The sequence below is a fragment of the Ornithorhynchus anatinus genome, chromosome X1 (assembly GCF_004115215.2).
Source record: "Ornithorhynchus anatinus isolate Pmale09 chromosome X1, mOrnAna1.pri.v4, whole genome shotgun sequence".
Lineage (NCBI taxonomy): Eukaryota > Metazoa > Chordata > Mammalia > Monotremata > Ornithorhynchidae > Ornithorhynchus > Ornithorhynchus anatinus.
Window position 1 is genome coordinate 74,414,705 of NC_041749.1, and position 26,763 is coordinate 74,441,467.

Here is a 26,763-nt window from a genome sequence, read left to right on the forward strand (position 1 = left end):
GGCCATTTACTAGGAGGTATCTTCGTGCTAGGAAATTCACCTGCCAAAGATGACCAATTGGCTCCAGAGCAATCAATCAATCATATTTATTGAATGCTTACTGTGTGCAGAGTGCTATACTAAGCACTTGGGAGAGTATAATGTAGCAGAGTTGGTATACTTAGAGGATTTAATTTGTTTAACTCTGAATTTAGTTTACCATGTTTAAGCAGGAACAGAGGGATGGAAACAAAATAGGCTTTCCTAATCTGCAAAATAGAGATCATAATGTCCATCTGAGAGTAAGTTGCTCCTAATAATGAGGGAGTAGATGCATTACTTTCATTTAACAGTGCTAAGCACTGTAGACGACTGGAGAAGGCACGTCCCAATGTGAAATTGCCTTAAACATATTCTATTTCCCCAAAACTTCAAACACCTCTCTCCCCTCACACCTCTGAATGAAAGGTATACCAAAGGATCATTTCCTCTGAATGAAGCCAGATTGTTTGAAAGATACAAGGTTTTACCCTCAAAATGCCCAACCATGCTTAACTACGCAAGACACATGTAAGAAAGAAAACCAAATCACTGTGCCTTAGATTTCCAGTTTGGTTAGGAACTTCTGAGCCAATCAATAATTTTGCAAAGGAATTTGGAATGTGGGTGCAGTCTTAAATGAATAGCAAAATAATGATGTCTAAATTCCCTATTACATTAAGATTCTGTGTAGGGTGGCAAAAAAAGGCAAATGGTTTTATAATTGTTATACTTATATAATTCTGTGCTCTTGCTTGCCAGACAGAGTAAAGATTTCTATTTAGTTTTCTATTTTATGTGAAAAGCTCTGATAGGAAGTCTATTTTATCTACCCACAGCCCTGGTCCCTTTTTATCTACTCATGTTTCAAGGAACATTATGGTTTTGCCTTCCCAACACCTCCTTTTTTTGGCTCTTTGAAAGAAGGAGCTCATTTTGATCTGTTTCCTTGAGCTGACCTCCAGGGACCTTCCCTTGAAAGGAGGCCTGAATGACACCCCTCTCAACAGACAATTGAGAACTGGAATAAAGCACATCATTTCTCCACTTTGGGCTTCTCTAACACTTTCTCTGCTTTTTCCACAGAGGGGTTAAAGGTATTACAATGACTGTGAAATTTTCACTGAAGACCCATCTGACAGCCTATAATGCAGAGCTTACTCAAAATTAACAAAAGGAAGGAGGCCCTTCATGCAGGAGCTTGCCAGCCTCCCATGGACCCAGGGACAAGTGATTGAAGCCCCAAAATAGATCAACACATATACCTCACTGCTTCCTAATTTCTGTTCCAAGCACACCTGGGGCTCACTGGCATTTCATAGACTCTTGAATACCAGAAACAGTTCTTGGAAAATGAACTTTAACCAACTTTTATTCAGTTTGTTATAGACCACGCACAGTGAAATCACATATTTAGTGACTTCTATCTTGTGAGTCGGTGCTCTCTCTGCAGATAAGCTGTCCATTTTCAAAGATGATGCTACTGTCAGTAAAATACTATCCATGACTGTGGGTATAGCAGAAACGAGTGATGCAGAACTGATAATCCAGTTCATGCTGTGGCCAGATAAAGACTGTTCCTTTCTGTGCCGATGTCCATGGCCCATCTCTGTCTGAGTCAGTCTTGGGGTATATTGTTGTGAAGCCTTTTGCTCAAGGAAAACAACCTTCTATTGATTCCCAGCAGTCCATTATTACATGAAGTTGTTTGCCACTGTGCATTACATTGTCTTTTAAACTTCTGTTCTGCCCTCTCTGCTTGAGTGGGATGCCCTTTGATTGTCTGTGCAACAACTAGTTGGAAATCCTGACATTGTCCACTGTTCTCATGCCCTGTCCAGCAAAGCTGTGTTGCAGTGAGCATTAGCTCAGGGCTGGTAAACTGACTGCATCCCAGGACCTCTTTGTTGATACTCCTGCCTTCCATTAGATATTGAATATAGCTTGTAGGAAACATTGGAGAACTGTACAGGAAGCTGGGTGTGTCTTCTGTGATTTGTGTAATTATGTAAACATTTACAAAGTTGTCCTAAATATTCAGAGAAATGCTTATTCTTTAATTATGGTATTTGTTTAGTGCTTACTATGTGTCAAGCACTGTTCTAGATACAAGTTAATCACGTTGGACACTGTCCCTGTCCCACATGGGGTTCACAGTCTAAATAGGAGGAAGAACAGCAGCATGGCGTAGTGGATAGAGCACGGGCCTGGAAGTCGGGAGGTCATGGATTCTAATCCTGTCTCTGCCACTTGCCAGCTATGTGACTTTGGGAAAGTCACTTCACTTCTCTGTGCCTCAGTTACCTCATCTGTAAAATGGGGATTAAAACTGTGAGCCCCACGTGGGACAACCTGATCACCTTGTATCCCCCCAGCGCTTAGAACATTGCTTTGTACATAGTAAGTGCTTAACAAATACCACTATTATTATTATTATTATTAATAATCCCTGCTCAACCACTTGTCTGCTGTGTAACCTTGGGCAAATCACTTCACTTCTCTGTGCCTCAGGTACCTCATCTGTAAAATGGGGATTGAGACTGTAAGCCCCATGTGAGACAGGGACTGTGTCCTCCAGCACAATTTACTCATATCCACCTTGGTGCTTAGTACAGTGCCTGGCACATAGTAAGTATTAACAAATGCCATTCTTCTTCTTATTATTATTAATAGCAGTTTTGAACCCCCATTTTAAAATTGAGGAAATGGAAGCACAGAGAAGTTAAGGAACTTGCCTGAGGTCAGTCAGACAGTCAGTCAGCCAATCATATTTATTGAGCACTTACTGTGTGCACAGCACTGTACCAAATGCTTGGAAGAGTGCACTATAACAAACACATTCCCTATTCACAACAAGCTTCCAATCTAGAGGGTCACGCAGAGAGTAGTGGAGCCAGGATTAGAACCCAGGTCCTCTGACTCTCAGAGTCATACTCTTTTCATTATGTAACACTGGTTTCCAGCCATGCTGATTTCCATAGTGCTACTGGTGGTAAAATTCACCTATGAGTGGGTGTATGGTTAACCAAGTCAATATGGGACCCATTATCCCTACCAGACTGTGTCCATACAGAAGCTGCCTTTGTTGTGCTGTTCTGCAAACCTGGTGCTGTCTTTGCTCTGCCTCAACTCATGATCCCTTGAGAACATTTGGTCCAAAAGAGCCACTCTTTTCTTGATTGCTACACCATGCTGCTCTAGCTGTTTGTCAGGTTGTAACTGAGTTGCAGGATTGTCTAAAGCCATGTTTTACCACATAAGATGTACCCTAAGTTACAGCCATCCCTCCAGATATACAACCTGCAGAGACAACTTAAATCGTTTAATGCCTTATCCCGTGCAGCGTGACGTAGAGAAGCAGCATGGTGTAGTGGATAGAGCACAGGCCTGGGAGTCAGAAGGTCATGGGTTCTAATCCTGGTTTTGCCACTTGTCTGCTGTGTGACCTTGGGCAAGTCACTTCACTTCTCTGTGTCTCAGTTACCTCATCTGTAAAATGGGGATTGAGACTGTGAGCCCCACATGGGACAGGGACTGTGTCCAACTTCATTTGCTTGTATCCACTCCAGGGCTTATTCATTCATTTATCCAATAGTATTTATTGAGCGCTTACTATTCATTCATTCATTCAATAGTATTTATTGAGTGCTTACTATGTGCAGAGCACTGTACTAAACGCTCGGAATGTACAAATCGGTAACAGATAGAGACAGTCCCTGTCCTTTGACAGGTTTACAGTCTAATCGGGGGAGACAGGCAGACAAGAACAGTGGCAATAAATAGAATCAAGGGGAAGAACATCTCATTAAAACAATAGCAAATAAATAGAATCAGGGTGATGTACATCTCATTAACAAAATAAATAGGGTAATGAAGATATATACAGTTGAGCAGATGAGTACAGTGCTGAGGGGATGGAACGGGAGAGGGGGAGGAGCAGAGGGAAAGGGGGGAGAAGAGGGTTTAGCTGTGGAGAGGTGAAGGGGGGGTAGAAGGAGCAGAGGGAAAAGGGGAGCTCAGTCTGGGAAGGCCTCTTGGAGGAGGTGAGCTTTAAGTAGGGTTTTGAAGAGGGGAAGATAATTAGTTTGGCGGAGGTGAGGAGGGAGGGCATTCCAGGACTGCGGGAGGATGTGGCCCAGGGGTCGACGGCGGGATAGGCGAGACCGAGGGATGGTGAGGAGGTGGGTGGCAGAGGAGTGGAGCGTGCTGGGTGGGCAGTAGAAAGAGAGAAGGGAGGAGAGGTAGGAAGGGGCAAGGTGATGGAGAGCCTTGAAGCCTAGAGTGAGGAGTTTTTATTTGGAGCGGAGGTTGATAGGCAACCACTGGAGTTGTTTAAAAAGGGGAGTGACATGCCCAGATCGTTTCTGCAGGAAGATGAGCCGGGCAGCAGAGTGAAGAATAGACCGGAGCGGGGAGAGAGAGGAGGAAGGGAGATCAGAGAGAAGGCTGACACAGTAATCTAGCCTGGATATTACAAGAGCCTGTAGCAGTAAGGTAGCCGTTTGGGTGGAGAGGAAAGGGCAGATCTTGGTGATATTGTAAAGGTGAAACCAGCAGGTCTTGATAACGGATAGGATGTGAGGGGTGAATGAGAGAGCCGAGTCAAAGATGACACCGAGGTTGCAGGCCTGAGAGATGGGAAGGATGGTCGTACCATCCACGGTGATAGGGAAGTCAGGGAGAGGACCAGGCTTGGGAGGGAAGATGAGGAGCTCAGTTTTGGTCATGTTGAGTTTTAGGTAGCGGGCAGACATCCAGGCTTAGTACAGTGCCTGATAGTAAGTACTTAAAAAACACCATAATTATTATTATCATTATTATTATTATTATTAAACTCCACCAGCAAATCAACAGTAAATTGATCTTGGAGAAAGCTCTGCCCACAGTTCTTATCAGATCTTTAAGACACTGAAGAGACCCCTGTGCAGATAAGCAAAGAAGGTATGGAACTGGGAAGGCAATTTAATTTATAAATGGATAAGGCAAATGTCACTGAGTTAGTTGCATCTCATTCAGAGGAAGTGTTGTCCAGTGAGAGAACTACATCAAACTTTGACAATCCATCACATTTTTGTAAGATGCTGAAACAGAACAAAACGTTATGGACTCTCCACTCCTAGATAAAATCTTGGCATCAGTTTTCAAGAAAGTGAGTGAATTTACTGCAATGAGTGGCATTTTTTGAGCTCTTACTCTGGGGAGAGCATGATAATAAGGGCTTGGGAGAGGGCAAAATAGTAAGTAGACACAGTCCTTGGACTCATGAAGCTTACAGGTAGGAGTTCCAATAAATATGATCGAGGAAGACCTTAATAGGGATAGAAATTCAAAGATGTTCAAGGGTGTTTAGAAGGCGTTAGTCTGCTACAAGGAACTTAAGAAGGCTATTATTCAACTTAAGATGGACAAATTCTTCCCTAAAGTTGACAAACCACCACCACAAAAGAATAAAGCTTCGGCAGCCTCCTGCAAAGGTTTATAGCCATATTACAACTTCTCATTCATTTACTATTGTAATCTTATGCTTTCAAATTTAAGACTGAATAATAATAATGTTGGTATTTGTTAAGCGCTTACTATGTGCAGAGCACTGTTCTAAGCGCTGGGGTAGACACAGGGGAATCAGGTTGTCCCACGTGGGGCTCACAGTCTTAATCCCCATTTTACAGATGAGGGAACTGAGGCACAGAGAAGTTAAGTGACTTGCCCACAGTCACACAGCTGACAAGTGGCCGAGCTGGGATAATAATAGTTTAGTGAAGTCTATCATTATAGTATAACACATAAAGGAATTTCATACTACTTTTCCAGAGGTTCTGGATTGGATCCTAATTTAGAACATGCAAGTCTATGGGAAATGTAACCCTGAATAGATTCACATTTTCAAGATGTACACTCCATTTATATTGTGGGGGTTTTCTGTATCCTTAAAACATTTCCTTGCTTTTAGTTTCCCAGTACCAGTTGACCATACAGCAGCTATTTGGACATACTATTGTCAGCTTAGTGAGAAGAGCATGGGTTTAGGAGTCAGAGGTTATGGGTTCTAATCCTAACTCTGCCACTTGTCAGCTGCGTGACTTTGGGCAAGTCATTTAACTTCTCGGTGCCTCAGTTACCTCATCTGTAAAATGGGGATTACGACTGTGAGCCCCACATGGGACAACCGGATTACCCTGTATCTACCCTAGCGCTTAGAACAGTGCTTGGCACATTGTAAGTGCTTAACAAATACCAACATTATTATTATTATTATCCATTTTCCTCATGTGTCCCACCCAGCAAAATTGTTGTACTACACATAACTTCAGTGCTAGGAGACTGATTTTATTTTAGGACTTAATTGTTTGTAGCCTGTCCTTTCTTTTATGGTATTTGTTAAGCGCTTTCTATGTGTCAAGCACTGTTCGAAGCGCTGGGGTAGATACATGTTAATCAGGCCGGATACAGTTCCTGTCCCAAATGGGGCTCATACTCTAAGTAACTTGCCATTTGATGTTGAGTAGAATGCATGACATTGATGGAACTGTTCAAGAAGTTAGATGTGATAACTGTGATACACACAGGTCTTGTCTTGTCTTACGCTGTCGAGTCATCTCCGACCCATAGCGACACCATGGATACATCTCTCGCAGAATGCCCCATCTTCATCTGCAATCATTCTGGTAGTGTATTCATAGAGCTTTCTTGGTAAAAATACAGACGTGGTTTACCAATGCCTCCTTGAGTGCAGTAAACTTGAGTCTCCACCCTTGACTCTCTCCCATGCCGCTGCTGCCCAGCACGGGTGAGTTTTGACTTGTAGAAGATTGCCTTCCACTCACTAGCCACTGGCCAAGCTAGGAATGGAATGGGTATGCCTCTGCTTGACACTCCCTCCTGTATCTGAGACTGGCAAAGTATTGGAAACTCTCAAGGTGTGACCCTGAGAGGGGGTAGATGCAGGTAGCCTAACCATAAGGTTTCTGGCTAGAACCTTGTGAGCAATGTAAAACTGTGAGATTTCCTAGCTTCCACATTTAGTTCTCTCCCCTTTCTACTTCAATATGGTGTTCATAATCGCATCTCAAGTACTGTGGCATTTCCTCTGCATTCCATATGTTAAAGCGCTCCTAACGATATCTGAGTTTGAGTATGGATTTCTGTGGGGATGTTATCAGGACTGGGTTCTTTACCATGGTTCATTGCAGTCAGTGCTTGGGAGAGTACAATATAACAGAATTGGTAGATACATTCCCTGTCCATGATGAGCTTACAGGCTAGAGTTACTACAGTAGTAACTTCTTCTAAGGCCATACCGTCACATTTTGGCTATTTTTCCAAGCTTCACAGGGTATCTTCCTCAGTGGTGGAAGACAAGATCATTGCAGTACCTTAATATCTGCATAAGATTCCCTGTGCCTGTGATGAGGGTGGTTCCACCTGTATCCACCCCAGCGCTTAATACAGTGCCTGACACATAGAAGGCACTTAACAAATACGACAATCATTGGTATTACTCTTCAGCAGTGTCATAGTAAAGGGTATGAGACCAAATAGATGTTTTTAATGATGAGTAAACTTCTTAGTTTGGTGATAGCATAAACTTGAATCTCATTCTTCAGTTTAGGCCTGCCAACTTTGGTTGTATGGAATTTTTAATTTTTTTTAGCTTGAGCTTCTTCCACTTTGTTAGACTTATGAGGACCTTCAATTCTTGCTTTGCTGCATGTAGTTTTTTAAATCTCTGAATTGTTTTTGATGAACAATTTTGGTGCTATCTTCTTTCCAAATGGGAGTAAGGGCTGGATTAAGGCTATTAAGTATATAGGATAGAGGGGTTCTTTGTGGGGCAGAGAGGGATTAGAAGTGAGGAAAAGTGAACAGGAGGGAGAAGGGAAGTAGCATGCTCTAATGGATAGAGCATGGGCCTGGAGGTCAGAAGAACCTCTGTCTCTTGTCTGCTGTGTGACCTTGGGCAAGTTACTTCACTTCTCTGTGCCTCTGTTCCCTCATCTGCAAAATGGGGATTCAATCCCTGTTCTCCCTCCTACATAGACTGTGAGCCCCATGTGGGACCTACTGTCTTGTATCCCCCCCAGTGCTTAATACAGTACTTGGCACAGAGAAAATGCTTAACAAATAACACAGTTATTATTATTATTATTCTGATACTGTTGCTGGGGTGTTGCCACAGAGCACCTTGCAGTTTTCTTGTCCTCCAGGAGCTCGATATGGAATCTTTCTGTATGGCTTGGTGGTTGCTTTTCAATCGATTGATTGTTCCGCTAGTAGGCTAGTCCATGATGGCACTTAAAGCCAAAATGGAAGTAACAGATGGACATTATGTGCATAGCTGAGGTTATGTAATGCATTCGGTTGCCCCTCGGTTTGAAGATGATGCTGCCAATGGTGCACCTTCATCCATGAGTGTGTGTGTCCTTGGGAGAGAACCTCTTACATGTTTTGCCCATGAAAATACAGGAATGCACCATTCCAGGCCTCTTGCCATCTGGGTCAGCATGGCTAGAGGGTTATGGTGGGTCCTAATGCCATCAGGACATATCCAAGACTGAGCTCCTTATTTTCCCTCCCAAACCCTGTCCTCTCCCTGACTTCCCTGTCACTGTGGACGGCACTACCATCCTTCCCATCTCATGGGTCCACAGCCTTGGTGTCATCCTTAACTCCGCTCTCTCATTCACCCCACCCATCCAATCCGTCACCAGAACCTGCCGGTCCCACCTTCACAGTATCGCCAAGATCCGCCCTTTGCTCTCCATCTAAACTTCTACCTTGCTGGTATAAGCTCTCATAATATCCCGACTGGATTATTGTGTCAGCCTCCTCTCTGATCTCCCTGCTCTAGTCTATTCTTCATTCCACTGCCCGGATCATCTTTCTTCAGAAACTCTCTGGGCATGTCACTCCGCTCCTAAAAACCTCCAGTGGTTGCCTATCAACCTTCGCATGAAACAAAAACTCCTCACTCTTGGCTTTAAAGCTCTCCATCACCTTGCCCCCTCCTACCTCACCTCCCTTCTTTCCTTCTATAGCCCACCCCGTGCACTCCGCTCCTCTGCTGCTAACCTCCTCACAGTCCCTCGTTCGCACCTGTCCTGCCGTCGACCCCTGGCCTATGTCCCACCGCTGTCCTGGAATGCCCTCCCTCCTCACATCCACCAAACTAACTCTCTTCCCCTCTTCAAAGCCCTACTGAGAGCTCACCTCCTCCAGGAGGCCTTCCCAGATTGAGCCCTCCCTTTCCCTCAGCTCCTCCTCCCCTCCCCATTCCCCCTTCTCCCACCCTCTGCTCTTACCCCTTCCCCTCCCCACAGCACTGTGCATATTTGTATATATTATTTATTACTCTATTTTGTTAATGATGTGTATATATTTATGATTCCATTTATCTTGCTGCTATTTATGCCAAACTATTTGTTTTGTTTTGTTCTGTTTTGTTTTGCTGTCTGTCTCCCCTGTTCAGACTGTGAGCCCATTGTTGGGCAGGGATTGTCTCTATCTTTTGCCGAATTGTACACTCCAAGCGCTTAGTACAGTGCTCTTCACATAGTAAGTGCTCAATAAATACAACTGAATGAACGAATGAATTGAATGAATGACATGCACTTCATAAGGTTCCAGTCTTGCCTGGCCTGTCCATGTGCTACACCTGAAACCATACTTTCTGGGCACGAAGCAGAGTTGCCTAGTGGATAGAGCCTGGGCCCGGGAGTCAGAAGGACCTAGGTTCTAATCCCGGCTCTGCCACTTGTCTGCTGTGTGACTTTGGGCAAGTCACTTAACTTCTCTGTGCCTTAGTTACCTCATCTGTAAAATGGGGATGAAGACTGTGAGCCCTACGTGGGACAAGCTGATTACCTTGTATCTACCCCAGTGCTTAGAACAGTGCTTGGCACATAGTAAGCGCTTAACAAACACCAACATTATTATTATTATTCTCTGTGCTTCAGTTACCTCATCTGTAATATGGGAATTAAGACTGTGAGCCCGATGCAAGACAGGGACTGTGTCCAAACTGACCACCTTGTATCCACTCCAGCACTTGGCATATAGTTAGCGCTTAACAAATACCATTAAAAAAAATTCTTATCTTGCAGTGTCCCAAACAGAGGAGGTCCAAAAGGAAATTGACTCTGGTAGATCATGAAGGAGAAGGGTGGAAGGAGTGTAAAATCCAAACTCTGCACCATACCAGCCGGGGAGTCTAGTCAGTCAGTCAATCATATTTAGTGAGCACTTACTGTGTGCAGAGTACTGAACTAAGCACTTGGGAGAGTACACTATAACAATAAACAGACACATTCCCTGCCCACAGTGAGTTACAGTCTAGAGGGGAGCCAGGAATAGAGGACCATGATTCTCCAAAACTGCTTTTTCCAGGTCGGGCTAGTGGGAAACCATATTAAAAAGTTCAACCCAACCTTCTGCAGACATCCACAGAACCCTGCAGCATGTTGCTAGAGGGATCCCCGACCAACTCCCTTGCCCTTACCCTAAGAAATTTTATGCTCTAACAGTAGTTCACAGTTTAGCCCCTTGCTTCTTATTGTGCCAGATTTCAATCATCTCAAGAGGCTCCTCCCAGAGTTTGTCCCTTTCCCGGGCAGGACTACCATCAGAGGAAGTTGATCCTTCTTAAATGAACTCTCACATTCCCGAAGGCTGTTGTGACCCCTCAACCTTCTCTCCTCTAAATGTAATGATCAGAATCCCTTTATTTTTGACTTTTGAATCTTATTTCCCCACCTCTTCTCCATTTTCATTCCTCTCTCTTGGACCTTCTTCAATTTCCACACATTTCCTCTTAGAATATAAATCTCAAAATTTAGCAGATGAACTCTAATGAGGGCCTGGCATACTAAATGTAGGGGCAAGATTACCAAACTGTAATTAAAATGACATGGGAGAGCAAGTTAAAATACTTGAAATATGGGAGTGAGCAGGGTGAATTATGACTGGCTCACTCTATGATGCTTGGAAATTTTAGATAATGTGGACCAATTTGAGAGCCAAATGGAAAAAAGTGACATTAAATCCGTTGAGAAAACAAAGAGGAAATGAGAGCATATCTCAACATTACTGCAGAAATGATACTGATTAAATAGGTGAGGCTAATTGTAGCATATTCTGGGAAAGAGAAAGGAAGCCTTAATATGAAATGGAAGGAAGTAAAAGAGTGTATAAAGGTGAATCTACTAGAAAGGAAATAATACCTTCCTGTCATTTGCTAGAAGATAAGCTAATGTAAAGCATGTCAACAAGAACTGGGCAAAAGGTTTTACAAACCTTCCTCTTCAAATACAAGAATACCGATAAAGTGTTACTTCATTCATATTCAACAGGGTCATTTCAGAGACATTTTACCCTTTGGTAGCCATCAATGTCACAGATGATAAAACCACTGAGAGAAACTCTTTTGCATATCGATTCTTCTGGTACCGTCAAGGCAATTGGAATGCAAGAATGAACTTTAGGAAAGTACACACTTCATATCTGACACCCAACCTGTGTGGTTTTGAAGTGCTCCTCCTAGATAAAAGCAACCTCAAAAAAGTGAGTGAAGAATCTCAGGAGGCTTAATAAGTCGGAGGTCAGCATGGTGTGATGGAAAGGACCCAGGCACAGGAGTGAGAAGACCTGGGTTCTTGTCCTTGCTTTGCTACTGGCCTGCTGTGTGACTGTGGGCAAATCAATCAACCTCCCTGGACTCAGTTTCCTCATTTTCAAAAATCAATCAATCAGTACTATTTATTGAACCTGAAAGCTCATTGTGGGCAGGGAATGAGTCTGTTTAGAGTTACAGTGTACTCTCCCAAGCACTTAGTACAGCTCTGCACAGAGTAAATGCTCAATAAATATGATTGAATGAATGAGTCCCTACTGTGTGCAGTACACTGTACTGAGCACTTGGGAGAGTACCAAATTATTTGCATACATGATCCCTACTTTCAAGGAGCTTAAAATCTCGTTGGGGAGTCAAGCACTTATGTAAGATACAGATAGTAGGAAGGCATAGAGTATGTAAGATATATATATAAGTGCTATGGGGGCATTGAGCCCTGAAATGCCTCAGGAAAAAGGGCTAATAATGCTCAACTCTTTTCTATCTCACAGAGCTGTTGTGCAGCATGGCTTAGTAAAAAGAGGAGCCAGAGGTCATGGGTTCTAATCCTGGCTCCACAACTTGTCAGCTGTGTGACCTTGGGCAAGTCACTTAACTTCTCTGTGCCTCAGTTACTTCATCTGTAAAAAATGGGGATGAAGACTGTGAGCCCCATGTGGGACAACCTAATTACCTTGTATCTACCCGAGCGCTTAGAACAGTGCTTGGCACATAGTAAGCGTTTAATATATACCAACATTATTATTATTATTGTGGAAGCACTTTGGAAAGCTCAGTGGAAAGACCCTGGGCTTTGGAGTCAGAGGTCATGAGTTCGAATCCCAGCTCTGCCACTTGTCAGCTCTGTGACTGTGGGCAAGTCACTTAACTTCTCTGTGCCTCAGTTACCTCATCTGTAAAATGGGGATGAATACTGTGAGCCCCACGTGGGACAACCTGATTCCCCTGTGTCTACCCCAGCGCTTAGAACAGTGCTCTGCACATAGTAAGCGCTTAACAAATACCAAACACCAATACCAAAGATAAACGCACTCTACTATTCAAATTATTATTACATATCAGCACTTGGTCCCCACTAAATGTTGATCCTATTCTAGAATTGTTTAAAGTTTACTTAGTATAGATATCTTGCATTAAGAAGTTATTTTCAGTAGGCAACCCAGATAAGGAGAGAGAAAAAGATAGGAAAAAAAATCCATTGGTTCAGTAAGATCACTATCTTCACAATATTACTGTTTTTCTCTACTTTTTAATCAGGTGAAATGAATGGCTAGTGTGGTATCACTTTCTTCACCGACTTCAAAGTCTTCAACAATAAAAAGGATCAGAATGTAAATAAAGGGTTCTTAATTTTGTGGAAGAAAAATAATGATGATAATACCATCAAAATTCTCAGATTTATAACTGAGATTCAATATATATAAACCATAGCATCATTCCTATGAGTTGAGAAAAGAAAAGCTTAGAAGTCGTACTGTGAAAGTATGAGTCCGGTGAATTCTAGGTTATCCAGTCTGGCTGACTCATCTCTGTTTAATGTCCTGATAAAAAGAGGGGCTAATGCTTATTTAATGGGTATGGTACCAGTGACATGATAAGACATGCAAGTAGCTTTTATATATGCTGACTCTCCTGGGTCATGCTTAGAGTATTCTGATAATACATCCTGATGAATATAGACCACATTTACTGAAGGGAATTGTGCCTCCTTTGCTCATGATGCCATGAAAAGCATGGTTCCCTACCATGTTTACTTCTGTAGCTATAGTGTCCTCAATGGAATATGTGGACATGGCCTAGAAGAAAGCTGCATCTTCTACAAGGATAAAGAAGATAAAGAATGTCATTTGGATTATCTTTATATCCAACTCAGCAGAAATAGTACCACCCATTAGTATAATTCTTCAATGAATAGTCAAGTCAAAAAATATTCATAATATTAAATATAGCCATAAACTATGAATTAATACAGACATGAAAACTAGCAGTTGGTCTAACAATAGTAATAGTTCTACCAGTGCCACCAAAAAGTTATACCCTTGTCTTATGCCTTCAAGTCTCCAACCCATAGCGACGCCATGGACACATCTCTCATGGAATGCCCCACCTCCATCTGCAATCATCCTGGTAGTGGATCCATAGAGTTTTGTTGGTAAAAATACAGAAGTAGTTTACCATTTCGCCTCCTTACAGAAAGTAAACCTGAATCTCTGCCCTTGACTCTCTCCCATGCTATTGCTGCCCAGCACAGGTGAGTCTTGACTTGTAGCAGATTGCCTTCTACTCGCTAGCTACTGTCCAAGCTAGGAATGGAATGGGTAAGCCTCTGCTTGACGCTTCCTCCCATAGTCAAGACTGGTTGAGTACTAGAAGCTCTCCAGGTGCGACCCTGAGAGGAGAAAAATATGTTCACTTAATACATATTAGGAATGTACCCTTCCTGAAATAAGTGGCAGCAAGGGAAAACACAACACCTTCAGGAGATAAAAATATTCATTCATTCATTAATCATATTTATTAAATGCTTACCGTGTGCAGCGCACTGTACTAAGTGCTTGTGAGAGTACAATACAGCAATAAACATTAAGAATAGAACTCTGGAGTGAGGTTAATGTGTCCAATAAGTCCTTATTATGACAGTTTCCAGTCTGCCTACAAGGTGTGCCCTATGATTTACCTGGCTAAGTCAGGTGCCAAAGAAGTCATGCAGAGAAGTGTAACAAATGAAGAGAGAGGTGCTAAAGATTGGAAAGCCCTGCTCTGCTTTGACTATTGAAAGTAAAGTGGAAGAGAGATTTGTTCTGCAACCATTAAATGCACTTGAGATTTATGAAGTGAAACAAAAATATATAATCCACCAGTCATAAAATGTATGTTTTTATTCTAGAAATAATAGAAAGCTCACAAAATAGAATTACTGAAGGAAAGCAGGAGACAAGAAATTAATGGAAACATCCAGAAGAGGAATGAGTGGGTTGGGAGAACAAGAAAGGAGGATGAGAAAAGTACACTAAAAGGGAAGAAATTTCAGGGAAAGAACACCAAGGTGCCTAAGACCCACTCAAGAAGGTGAAGACATCTCCTTAGGCAACTATTGTCTTTTGGACCAAAGATGTACATGCTCAGCTGCAGTCCCTTGGGAAATAAAGGTAGATTCTGGGATAGACCAACCAAAGCAGAAAGTCTATGGTAGAAATGGTGAAGAATGGCAGCATGGAAGTGTGGAAAGAGCACAGGCCAGAGAATCAGAGGACCTGAGTTCTAATTTCCACTCTACCACTTGCCTGATGTGTGACCTGGGCCAAGACACTTAACATCTCAGTACCTCAGTTTCCTCATCTGTAAAATGGGGATTCAATATCTGTTCCCCTTACTACTTAAAGCCACAGATGGGACAGGGACTGTATGCAACCTGATTATCTTGGAATTAACCCCCAGCACTTAAGATGAGGCTTGGTACATAATAAGTGCTTAATAAATGCCACAAAAATTATTTGGACTTGCTGTCACTTGCCCCCCAAATTTGTCTTTTCCTTCTTGCCATTCTTTCCTCTCTACTTTCTCCCACAATGCCTCCACTCTCCCTGTTAAGGGATATTAATATCCTTCTTGTTGCAAGGTCATTTGAAATGTTTAAAAGTTTTCTGTACATCACCTTGTGCTCTTCAGAAGATGCTACGTAAATCTAATGAAGACATAATAAATATGTCTTTAAAAGACTAAACATAGTTTAGTCAGGTTCCTGGAGGAGTGTCATGCAGGGATCAATGTCCTATGCTACATAGTGCCTGGGAAGCAATCAATCCAGAAGGGAGATTGCAGCATTCTTGGATTTTTCTAAAAGTAAAATTTTTTGCCATGTTTGTTTCCTCTTAACCTTAAATTTTCTTCTTGGGAATTTTTCCTGTGAAACTCCCACCCCATAGAGAAAATTCACGAGAAGCAATTTGGGATTTAGGAAAAAAATAGAAAACAACTTATTTAGAAAAAATCGACCAGAATCCCTGTTCCTCTTCTTTCTTCCCTTCCCTCTCTCCTTAACCCTATTTCTTCATCATCCAGGATTGTAGTGTGCTGGGCACCACTCCCCGGGCAATCATTTGTCATAGTCCCGGTATTAAATAGGTCTTAAAAAACCTGAGAAGCAAATTGGCCATCCAATCTAAGCCTCCTCCAGGGAAAGGAAACCTTTGTGCTTTGGAATGGATCTCAGTATGGTTTTCCCAAGAAAAAAGGTTCTCCCTAGACATTTGAAATTGAAACAGGGCAATGAACAGTTTTAGGGCCACAGCTGACTCATGTAGGTAATATTGCCCCTGATAACGAATATTGGATTATGGCAAGGAGGCAGAAGTTGGGCTTCTTAAAAACTACTCACTTTCCCATCTCTCTAGGTTTTTGTACTGAAGCAATTAGGCCACAAAAGGCATTCCTTACAGGCTGCTTTATCTCTGAAAAATAAATCCATAGATTTTTCAGAGATCATAATTTATTCAAAACTTAAGTAAATTTGCTCTCCCTAGATTTTAATATCCCCAGTAGAACAATAACCACTTGAGGGCAGGGATTATGTCCCTTTCCTCCCTCTACTCTGTCAAGCAGTACTCGGCTCATGTAAGCTCCTTGGAGGCAAGGATTGCGACTACTAACTTCCATAGTACTCTATTATTTTCCCTATCTGTAATTTATTTTAATGCCTGCCTCCCCCTCTAGATTGTAAACTCCTTGTGGGTAGGGATTATCTGTACCAACTCTATAGCATTTTAACTCTCCCAAGTACTTAGCACAGTGCTCTGCACACGGTAAGTGCACAATAATTACCACTGATGGATTCATCATACCAAAAAGATTCTTTCACCCACAGTTGAATTTAGCATTCAAAATTTGTAAGCCAAACCTGTAGATACAGCTAAATAGAATAAGAAGGTATGTATTGCTATTTCTTAGCAATTCTAAATACACATATTGAGGATTAAGATTAATTGAAGATGTCTCTGAGGGTTTATAAACTGTCTTCTCTTACATTTTCACTATAGCTACTGAGCAGATAAGAATGAATAATTGTGCAACCTATAGCTCTTAAAAACAATGTTATCCTGAAACTCATTCAGTCCACCAGAATTAAAACTAGCCTTGCCTTAATACAGTTTTACAGAACAGGACATTTAAGGAGAAGAGATGACAGCAGGATATCAAAAAAGGTGTTATAAAGTAATGGCAAACATTCAGAGTGAGATGTGTGTCAGATGGGCATCTTTTACTTAGATTCAATGCATGATGGGCATAGTAGATTGTTGCAGCCCCTCCTTTCACCCAGGTAAACCTTTTTTTTTCTATACTCAACTCACACCTGCCCCCCCACCCTCCACACACAAACAGATCTTTTGTACCTGCCCCAACTCATAATGCTTAACCTCACCTCTTTCAGTTCTTCCATGTGGTTCTCCCATTCCCTTCCCTCTTCACTGCTCACAACTAGGGCAGCTTCATGATCTGTAACTGAACTCAACCCATGTGACTTTTTGTTAAAACTCATTCCACTGCAGCCACTCCTGTTCCTTTCCTGCCAGAGGGGTTCCCTAACATCATTCATTCATTTATTTAATAGTATTTATTGAGCGCTTACTATGTGCAGAGCACTGTACTAAGCGCTTGGAATGTACAAATCGGCAACAGAGACAGTCCCTGCCCATTGATGGGCTTACAGTCTAATATATGTGCGTATACATAATATATGTGCAGAGAGAGAGAGAGAGAACTTAGTCTAAAACTAAACTCTTCATCAATCCTTCAAATCCATTCTTCTACCTAACACTTCCACTGCAGTTGACAACCTCATCATCCTCTCAGTTTCTGAAGCCCGGCTTTAAAGCAGTCACCTTGCCCCCTCCTCCCTCACCTCACTACTCTCCGACTACAACACAGCCCGCACTTTTGGCTCCTCTGATGCTAACCTTCACGCTGTACCTCCATCTCGTCTATCCCTCCGTCGACCCCAGCCCACATCCTGCCACTGGCCTGGAACGCCCTCCCTCTTCGTATCCGACAGACGATTACTTTCCCCAGCTTCAAAGCCTCATTGAAGGCCCACCTCCTCCAAGAGGCCTTCCCTGACAAAACCCCCCTTTCCCCTCCCTTCAGCCTCACCCTGACTTGCTCCCTTTAAACATCCCACCTCCCAGCCCCACAGCACTCATGTACCTGTCATTTATTTCTATCACTGCCTATCTCCGGTCAGCTCATTGTGGGCAGAGAATGTGACCATTGACTCTGTTGCATTGTGCTCTCCCAAGTGCTTAGTATGCACACAGTAAGCACTCAATAAATACCACTGATGATAATGATGACTATAAAGCACTCCATCAGCTCTTCCCCTTTTGTCCACTCTCTTCTCCCAGTTTGTGCTATTCGTTCCTCTTAAACCCACCCTAATCCTCATCTCTCCACCTCGGACCCTTGGCTCTGTGGAAGGACCATGGTCTGAGGCTTGCAGTTACCCCTTCTCTTCAAACCACCCCCTCTGAGCTGTTTTGCCTCTAAGCCTGCTTGATGGTCTCCTAACCATCTTGTTTATGTAAACAAGGGTAACTCCAGTGACTAACAATCATAATTATGGTACTCCTCAAGCATTTACTATGTACCAAGCACTGTTCTAACTTTTGGGGAAGATACAAGCCGATCAGGTTGGACATAGTCCCTGTCCCTCGTGGCACTCACATTCTTAATCCCCATTTTACATAAGTGGGAACTGAGAAGGTGGCAGAGACAAGAGGGGACTGGGGTCAGTCCCTTCCAAACTTTCCTCCCTTACCCATGGGAAAATGGGGAAAAATAGGCATTTGTCTGGCTGTCCTGGAGATTGGGGGCGGCAACCCCAAACCATAACCTTTTCCATTCCTCAGTGAACCAAGATGGATGGTCTCTAGGATTTGCAGGGGACAGAGTCTAGTTTCCCTTCCCTGTTTGCAGGCACAGACAGGCAGACCCCAGTACCCTACCCCCAATCTTGGTAAACCCTGAACCCTGAGGCTGAGGGGAGAGTATAGGATCTGGAAACTTTGGAGGAAATGATCTGGAAAGGGATAGCGTTTAGGAGCTCCATAAGCTCCTGTACAAGAAAGGGAGGCTGAGGCATTCCAGACAGAAGGCTGTGACAATGGGTAGGTGGCTCAAAGATATTGACAGCATGCCTTACGTGAAAGACCACCACATGGCACTGAGGTATGATGGGCCAAAAACAAAAGAGAAGTCAGAGAAGCCCAATCTCAAATGATTCAGCATAACTCTGGACTGCTAGGAAAAAGTGTGACATATGGATCAATTCAATATGCAGTAATCAGGAAAAGGGTGGATCTTTTCAAACAGAGGCTTCAGGAAGAGAAAATAAGAGATAAAATCAAAAATAGGGAAAGACACTGTGGGTGACAAAAGTGACCACATAGCAAATCATGAATTTTATGGGTGCACATATGGAGAGCATATCTCACTACTGATTGTGCTGTCTTCAAACTTGAAATACAGCTATATTAATCCAGATATACAGACTATGTTGACAGGTTTTGTGTGTGTATGTGGTTTTTTTTAATTTTTAGAACTTAACTTCTCACCAGCCTGCACAATGAGATGTAGGAATTTGTTTCAAACTTTTCCATTCCCAGAATACAAATGAGCAATTTAAAATAAATACGGGCACACAAATCTAAAAGAAAGATTCAAGAACCAAAAAGGGAATTGACAAAATTCAGACCAATAGAGTTGATCATTTAGAATCAACTGGGTCTTGGAGAAGAGGAGCTGAATTAAGGGAGACAATGTTTATAATGGTCTTACATGAAATAAAGATTGACATGCCTATTCTAACTTATAAATTGTTGCTTCAGCAAAGAGAGTCATGTCTTAGGTACTAACAGCCCTTTTCAGAAAAGAGGTGATATTTTACCTGAACCTAAACCTAACAGTTACTAAATTTAATAATTTCAGGAGGATCAGGAGAATCAAATTCTAGAAAAACATAATAACCTTTCATACACCGTTAAGAACCATACATACATATCTGCTCTGAATAAGGCTCTTTTCTCAAGGGAACAAAGTTAGACTCCACAAGACCTATAAGGTGAAAGGGATGGGAATAACAGTTGATAAATAAGGATCAGCTATTATAAATTCAAAGAAATCACAACATTTACAGCAATTTGGTTCACTTGAACCAAACCCAAAAATATAGCAATATTGGATTACCCCTAAAATATTTAGCAAAATATTTCTCTTCCAGAATCCTCAAAATCCAGTATAGTCCATACTATCCACATCATCATAATCGGCAGTGTCATCACTCTTTATCAAGGTCTTATTTTGTACAGAACTTGGGAACATACACCATAAGTAAAAGACACATGCCCTGGCCTCAAGGAGCTTTTATTAATTTACCAAGGAGAGAATATAAATACACTGGATAATTTTAATAAAGAGAAGGGACTGTCAGATGTTTGTTGTTGTCATAGAATAGACCCATCCAGGGAAGGTTTCCTCTGGCTTTATTTCAGCTATGACCTTCCCACCTAACCATATAACTCCTCATATAACTCCTGCCAAATAGGAAGTCTAAGGGAGTTCATTCTAAATCATTATGCCCAGGATCAGCATCAGACATTTGGCCACACTGAGGCAGGGGAAAAAATATTGCCACCCCTCCCCCATTCCACACAACACCAATAAATAATCAGCTCAAACCCCTAAATCTAGAGCATTTCTCCAGGGGGATCCTTTGACCTAGGCCTGTTCCAGATCCTTTGCATTCCCCTCCTGGGTTTTCTTCATACATATACCACCTTTGAATTAGGCTGGGGCCTTTCATATTTTCATCCACGGCTGTGCCATACCATGCTGAAACTGTCCCCACCAGACTGTTGCCCTGATTGGCACACTAAGGCAGTTGCCTCACTTAACTGAAGCCGGCCAATACAATCCCAATGATGGCCCATCTGAGTTGATTTTCATGCCCTTTCAAGGGCATTGGTCACCTGTGCAAAAAGGTTAATTTCAAATGAAGTTCCCTTTGTCTTCCCCAATTCTCCAAACACTCTTTTGGGGCAAGGAGTCCATCCCTGATTTTAGAAAGGAAGCTTCAAGAATCAGTCCAAGCCCTTGCCTCAAACACTGACTTTGAAAACTCCCTTAAGCTGGGGGTTATAGACATATAGTATTTGTTGAACGCTTACTATGGTTAACTTAAGCAAGGCTGATGAGCATTTTGTATTGCTCACCTTTGAAACTTATGACTGTAGAGTTCTCAATAGTCCAAAGTACTAATTGTATATTAAAACAAATTTTAATAGACCCACCTTCATGGAAGACCCTGAATTGTCCAGTGGAAGTCAACTAGAAGAAACCGTTCCAGCTCTCTGAACTCCAAAGGAGGATTAAACTATTGGTAAGGGTGAAGTTACAACATCATCAGAAGCAGATGTCCTTCCTGGTTCATTGCTTATTATCATTCTACTAACTTCCCAAATGTGAAGAGTGACTTAGTCTATGATAAATGGTTCCATTCTTTGAGGAATGACATCTGTGCAGGGTGGAAGATGTTTCCTTTTTTTTTTTTAAAAAAAAAAAAAGACCCCATTCCCATTTCATTCTATCAAGGAACTATTTTCTAGCTGAAATTTTCATTTTGATTTTAAATAGTAGTATGCTAAAGTACTAACCTCTGCTAACAGGTATTAATCCTGATTTATTTCTTTATTAACCAAATCCTTACTGACAGTACTTTTTTTCATTATAGAAGGGGGGAAAAAAAGAAGAAAGCTGTCCTGCATTTCTAAAATGCAATCTTCTAGAGAGGAACTAAATCACTAAATACTGTAAATAAAATTCTCCTCAAGTGGGAACTCTATCTGCCATCATCTTTATTAGATTAGTCAGTCTAGAAACATCCTCTAGCACAGATTTCCAAAAAGGTGTACCATTTTCAAACAGAAAAAAGCTGTTATTTTTTATTGTCCTTGACAGGATTTTCATAGAATATGTGAGACATGCAGCATGGACTAGTGGAAAGAGCATGAGCCTGGGAGTTAGAGGACCTGGGTTCTAATACCAGCTCCATCACTTGTCAGTTATGTGACCTTGGGCAAGTCACTTAATTTCTCTGTGCCTCACTTCCCTCATTTGCAAAATGAAGATTCAATGCCTGTTCTCCTTCCTACTTAGACTGTAAGCCTAATAATGGGACATTATTCATTCATTCATTCATTCAATAGTATTTATTGAGCGCTTACTATGTGCAGAGCACTGTACTAAGCGCTTGGGATGAACAAGTCGGCAACAGATAGAGACAGTCCCTGCCGTTTGACGGGCTTACAGTCTAATCGGGGGAGACGGACAGACAAGAACAATGGCAATAAACAGCGTCAAGGGGAAGAACATCTCGTAAAAACAATGGCAACTAAATAGAATCAAGGCGATGTACAATTCATTAACAAAATAAATAGGGTAACGACATTATTATCTTTTATCTACCCCAGTGCCTAGTAAAGTGTGTGGCATATTCAGAGCTTAGAACAATGGTCAGCATTTAGAACAGTGCTTGGCACATAGTCAGCACTTAACAAATACCATAATTATTATATAGTAAGAGCTTAACGGGTGCCAAAATTATACCTAGAGATACTCAGATCATTAAGAACTGTGTTAATTCTGCTCCGGAATTGCAAAGCAGCTTCAGACCACAGTGAGTGCAACATGATCTCTGCTGCATATCAGTCATAGGGAATAATAAAATGTGGTGTGCATAGATCTTACAAAAATATTTGAAACCAGCAGAAGACCTAGGTTTTACTAATTAGTGAAAAAGTTTGGCTGTTCTGAGAAGTTCATCAAAATCTCAAGATTACTCCAAAGTGAGACTATAAGCTCCTTGTGGGAAGGGAACATATCTGCCAAGTCTGTTGTATTGTACTCTGCACCAAGTGTTCAATAAATGCCCCCATAAAACTTGCAGGGGCCTTGTCAGAACCTTTCACCATCACCAAGCATGATTATGTCCTAGGTCAGCTCTTATTCAATCTATAATAATATGATTCTGATACTATGGAAAACTCTCTAACAATTGGCTGGGGACACCATCAAAAGTCCTTGGATCAGTCAAATGAGATCTCTTACACAGTCATGATTGTGTTCTGGGAGCAGACCCATGAAAAGACATGAAGATAGTGATAAACTGAATCAGCAAACTGAATCTCCTTCTGGCTAAATCTGGCGGGCTCTATTCTGTTCAAATCATCCTGGACTTCTCCACTGCCATCGATATTCTTAGTCACTCCCTTTTCCTAGAGACTTTCTCTGGCCTTGGCTTTACCAAAAGTACTCTCCTGGACTTCTTCTGACCTCTCAGACAGCTCCTTCTCATCTGCTCCTTCGGCTACAGCTACCACCAGCACGCCGATGACTCCTGAATCTCTTACTAGCCCTGGCCTCTCTCCCCATCTGCAATCTCGCATTCCCTCTTGCCTGCAGGACATTTCTACTTTCCCAGGTGCTTAGAACAGTGCTTTACACACAGAAAGCACTCAATAAATGTCATTGATTGATCTCCACATGAATGTTCCACTGGCACCTTTGGCTTAATAAGTTGAAAACTGAACTTCTCATATTCCCTTCCAAATCTTCTCTGCCACTGTACTATCCCATCACAGGTGGCAGAGGGGTAATTATCTCAAGCCAGTAACATTGACATTATCCTTGATTTCCCACTCTCACTCTATTAAATCCTATTGGTCTTTCCTTCACAATATGTCCTGGATCTGCCCCTGCCTCTCCAGCCAAAATCCTGGTCCAGTGTCTGTTCATATCCAGGCTTTACTAGTGAATCAGCCTCCTCACTGGTCTCCCTGTTTCCAGTCTCTTCCCTATCCAGTCCATTCTTCACTCTGTTGTTCAGTTCATTTCTCTAAAATGTCATTCTGCACATCTCTCTCCACTCCCCTGTGTATAGCTATTCAGCTCCCATCAAACAGAAACTCTTGGACACAGTCTTTAAGGCATTCCATTACCTCTTTTCCCCTAACCTATCCAGTCTCTTAATAGTAGAAGAATTTAGTGAACACCCAGTTGGTGCAGGACACACTGAACTAGGCTCTTGGGAAGTGCAGAATAAAGAAATGGCATGATCCCTGCCTACTTAATTTACATTACACCCTAGTTCACACTCTCCTTCCCCCCAGGCTCTCATTTCTCACTGTGCCTCATTATCGACACTCCCACATGCCCTTATTTCTACTGGAACTTCCTCCCCCTTCAAAGCCATTCTGAAATCCCACCTCCTCCAAGAGACCCCCAGTTAATTTCTCCTCAGGGTACATCCTGCCAAATGTCACCTCAGCAGTTCGGCATTCACAATCTCTTCATTGTATCTTTTTATTTTTTAATGGTACTTGTTAAGTGCTTATTATGTACCAGGCATGGTACTAAGCACTGGGTTAGATAAATGATGATCAGGTTCGAAATAGTCCATGTCCTACATAATAATAATAATAAGGAAAATGGTATTTAAGTTCTTATTATGTCCCAAGCACGGTACTAAGCACTGGGGTAGATACAAGATTCCTTCCCAAACCCTGTCCTCTCCCTGACTTCCCTGTCACTGTGGAGGGCACGACCATCCTTCCCATCTCACAGGCCCACAACCTTTGGCCCATGTCCTACTGCTGTCTTAGAATGCCCTCCCTCCTCACATTTGCCAAACTAACACTCTTCCCCTCTTCAAAGACCTACTGAGAGCTCACCCTTTCCTTTTGCTCCTCCCCCCTCCCCTCCGCACTGTGCTCATTTGTATATATTATTTATTACCCTATTTATTTTGTTAATGAGGTGTACATCCCCTTGATTCTATTTATCTTGATGATGTTGTCTTGTTTTTGTTTTGTTCTGTTATGCTTCGCTGGCTGTCTCCCCCATTTAGACTGTGAGCCCATCATTGGGCAGGGATTATCTCTATCTGTTGCCGAATTGTACATTCCAAGCACTTAGTACAGTGCTCTGCACATAGTAAGCGCTCAATAAATACTGCTGAATGAATGAATGAATGGATAAACGATAATAAGTAGGAGGGATAATAGGTAGAGGCACAGAGAAGTTAAGTGATTTGCCCAAGGTCACAAAGCAGACAAGTGGAGGAGTGGGATTAGAACTCAGGTCCTCTGACTCCCAGGCCTGTACTCTTTGCACTAGGCACACTGCCTCTCATATTGTTACACATACTCTACTATTTATCCATTTTTTTCTCCTATTTGTAAATTATTTTATGTCTGCATTTCTCATTTTATTGTAAGCTCCTTGTGGGCAGAGATCATATCATCTGCCTCTATTATCCTCCCCCATGTGAATAGTTGAGTGCTCTGCACCCTGTAAGTGCCTAAAAAATGTTATTGGTTGATCCTTTGTGGGCCCTTCACCTTCTTTCACCCTTTAAGTGGGTGGGTACTTCACAGCTCAGTCCTGAGTTCTCTAATCTTCTACACTAGTTGTCTTGGGGAGTTCATCTGCTCACATGGTTTCATCTGCTCCTTCTATGCACATGATTCCCCAAATCATGAGAAACAGCATGGCCTAGTGGAAAGAACACAGACCTGGGAGTTAGAGAACCTGGGTTCTAATCCCAGCTCTGCACTTAGGTGCTGTGTGACCTTGGACAAGTCATTTAACTTCTTGTGCCTCAGTTACCTCATCTGTAAAATGGGGATTAAGACTGGGAGCCCCATAAGGGACAGAGACCATGTCCAACCCAATTATCTTGTATATACCCCAGCACTTTGTACAGTGCTTAATAAATACCATAAAAATGTCTCTGATCAGCCCTGTTCTCTCAGCTACTTTATAATCTTATAGCTCCAATTGGTCACACCTTTGATCTCGTCATCTCCTACCACTGCACTATCTCCTCCCTCACCAACTCTGAAATCCCTCTCTCTGACCATAACCTTCTCACCTGCCTCATCTCTCACACTCCCTCCCCCTGCAAATCTTCGCTACTGCCCCACAGAGACCTCCGCTCTCTCGATCTCATCCGTCTTTCCAATAGCATCTCTCCTCACCTTGCCGCCCTGTCCTCTCTTCCCACTCTCGATGATCAGGTCTCCGCTCTCAACTCCACCCTCTCTACTCATCTCAACTCTCTCGCCCCCCTTTCCCTCCGCCGCTCTCGCTCCACTAACCCACAGCCCTGGATCACCTCCTCTGTCCGCCTCCTACGCTCCTATGCTCGAGCTGCTGAGTGCTCCTGGCGAAAGTCCAAGCACCAAGCCGACCTCACACACTTCAAATTTATCCTTTCCTGCCTTAGCTCTGCCCTCTCCTCCGCCAGGCAAAACTTCTTCTCCTCCCTCATCGACACCCATGCCCATCACCCCCGCCAATTGTTCCGGATCTTTAACTCTCTCCTTAGGCCCCCTGTTCCTCCCCCTCCCCCATCTCTCACCCCCAATGATCTGGCCACCTATTTCATCACAAAAATCAACACAATCAGGTCTGAGCTCCCCAAAGTCACCTCTCCGCCTCTCCCCTCCCCCCCACCAACCCTCTCCCCTACTTTTCCATCCTTCCCTGCAGTATCCTCAGAGAAGATCTCCTCCATCCTCGCAAGTGCCACCCCCTCCACCTGCACCTCAGACCCCATTCCCGCTCACCTTATAAAAACCATCGCCCCTGCCCTCCTCCCTTCCTTAACTTCTATTTTTAACCATTCAATCTCCAATGGCTCCTTCCCCTCTGCCTTCAAACATGCCCACGTCTCCCCCATCATAAAAAAACCCGCTCTCGACCCCACTTCCCCTTCCAGTTATCACCTTATCTCCCTACTACCCTCCCTTTCCAAGATCCTAGAATGAGTCGTCTACACTCGCTGCTTAGAATTCCTTAACTCCCATTCTCTCCTAGACCCCCTCCAATCTGGCTTCCGTCCCCTCCACGCTACCAAGACTGCTCTCTCTAAGGTCACCCATGACCTTCTTCTGGCCAAATCCAATGGCTCCTCCGCCATTCTAATCCTCCTTGACCTCTCTGCTGCCTTTGACACTGTCGACCATCCCCTCCTCCTCCACACCTTATCTCACCTTGGCTTCACGGAC

The 26,763-nt window shown here is 42.8% G+C and overlaps 2 non-coding genes across 2 annotated transcripts; both read right to left on the reverse strand.

Moving 5' to 3' along the window:
* Positions 1-6,815: 6,815 nt before the first annotated feature.
* LOC114806739 lies at positions 6,816-6,953 on the reverse strand. Its single transcript, XR_003754801.1, has one exon. It is a non-coding gene; the product is annotated as a small nucleolar RNA SNORA7 (small nucleolar RNA).
* A 6,952-nt stretch (positions 6,954-13,905) lies between these two features.
* LOC114807166 lies at positions 13,906-14,043 on the reverse strand. The gene has a single exon (XR_003755219.1). It is a non-coding gene; the product is annotated as a small nucleolar RNA SNORA7 (small nucleolar RNA).
* Between the last annotated feature and the right edge of the window lie 12,720 nt (positions 14,044-26,763).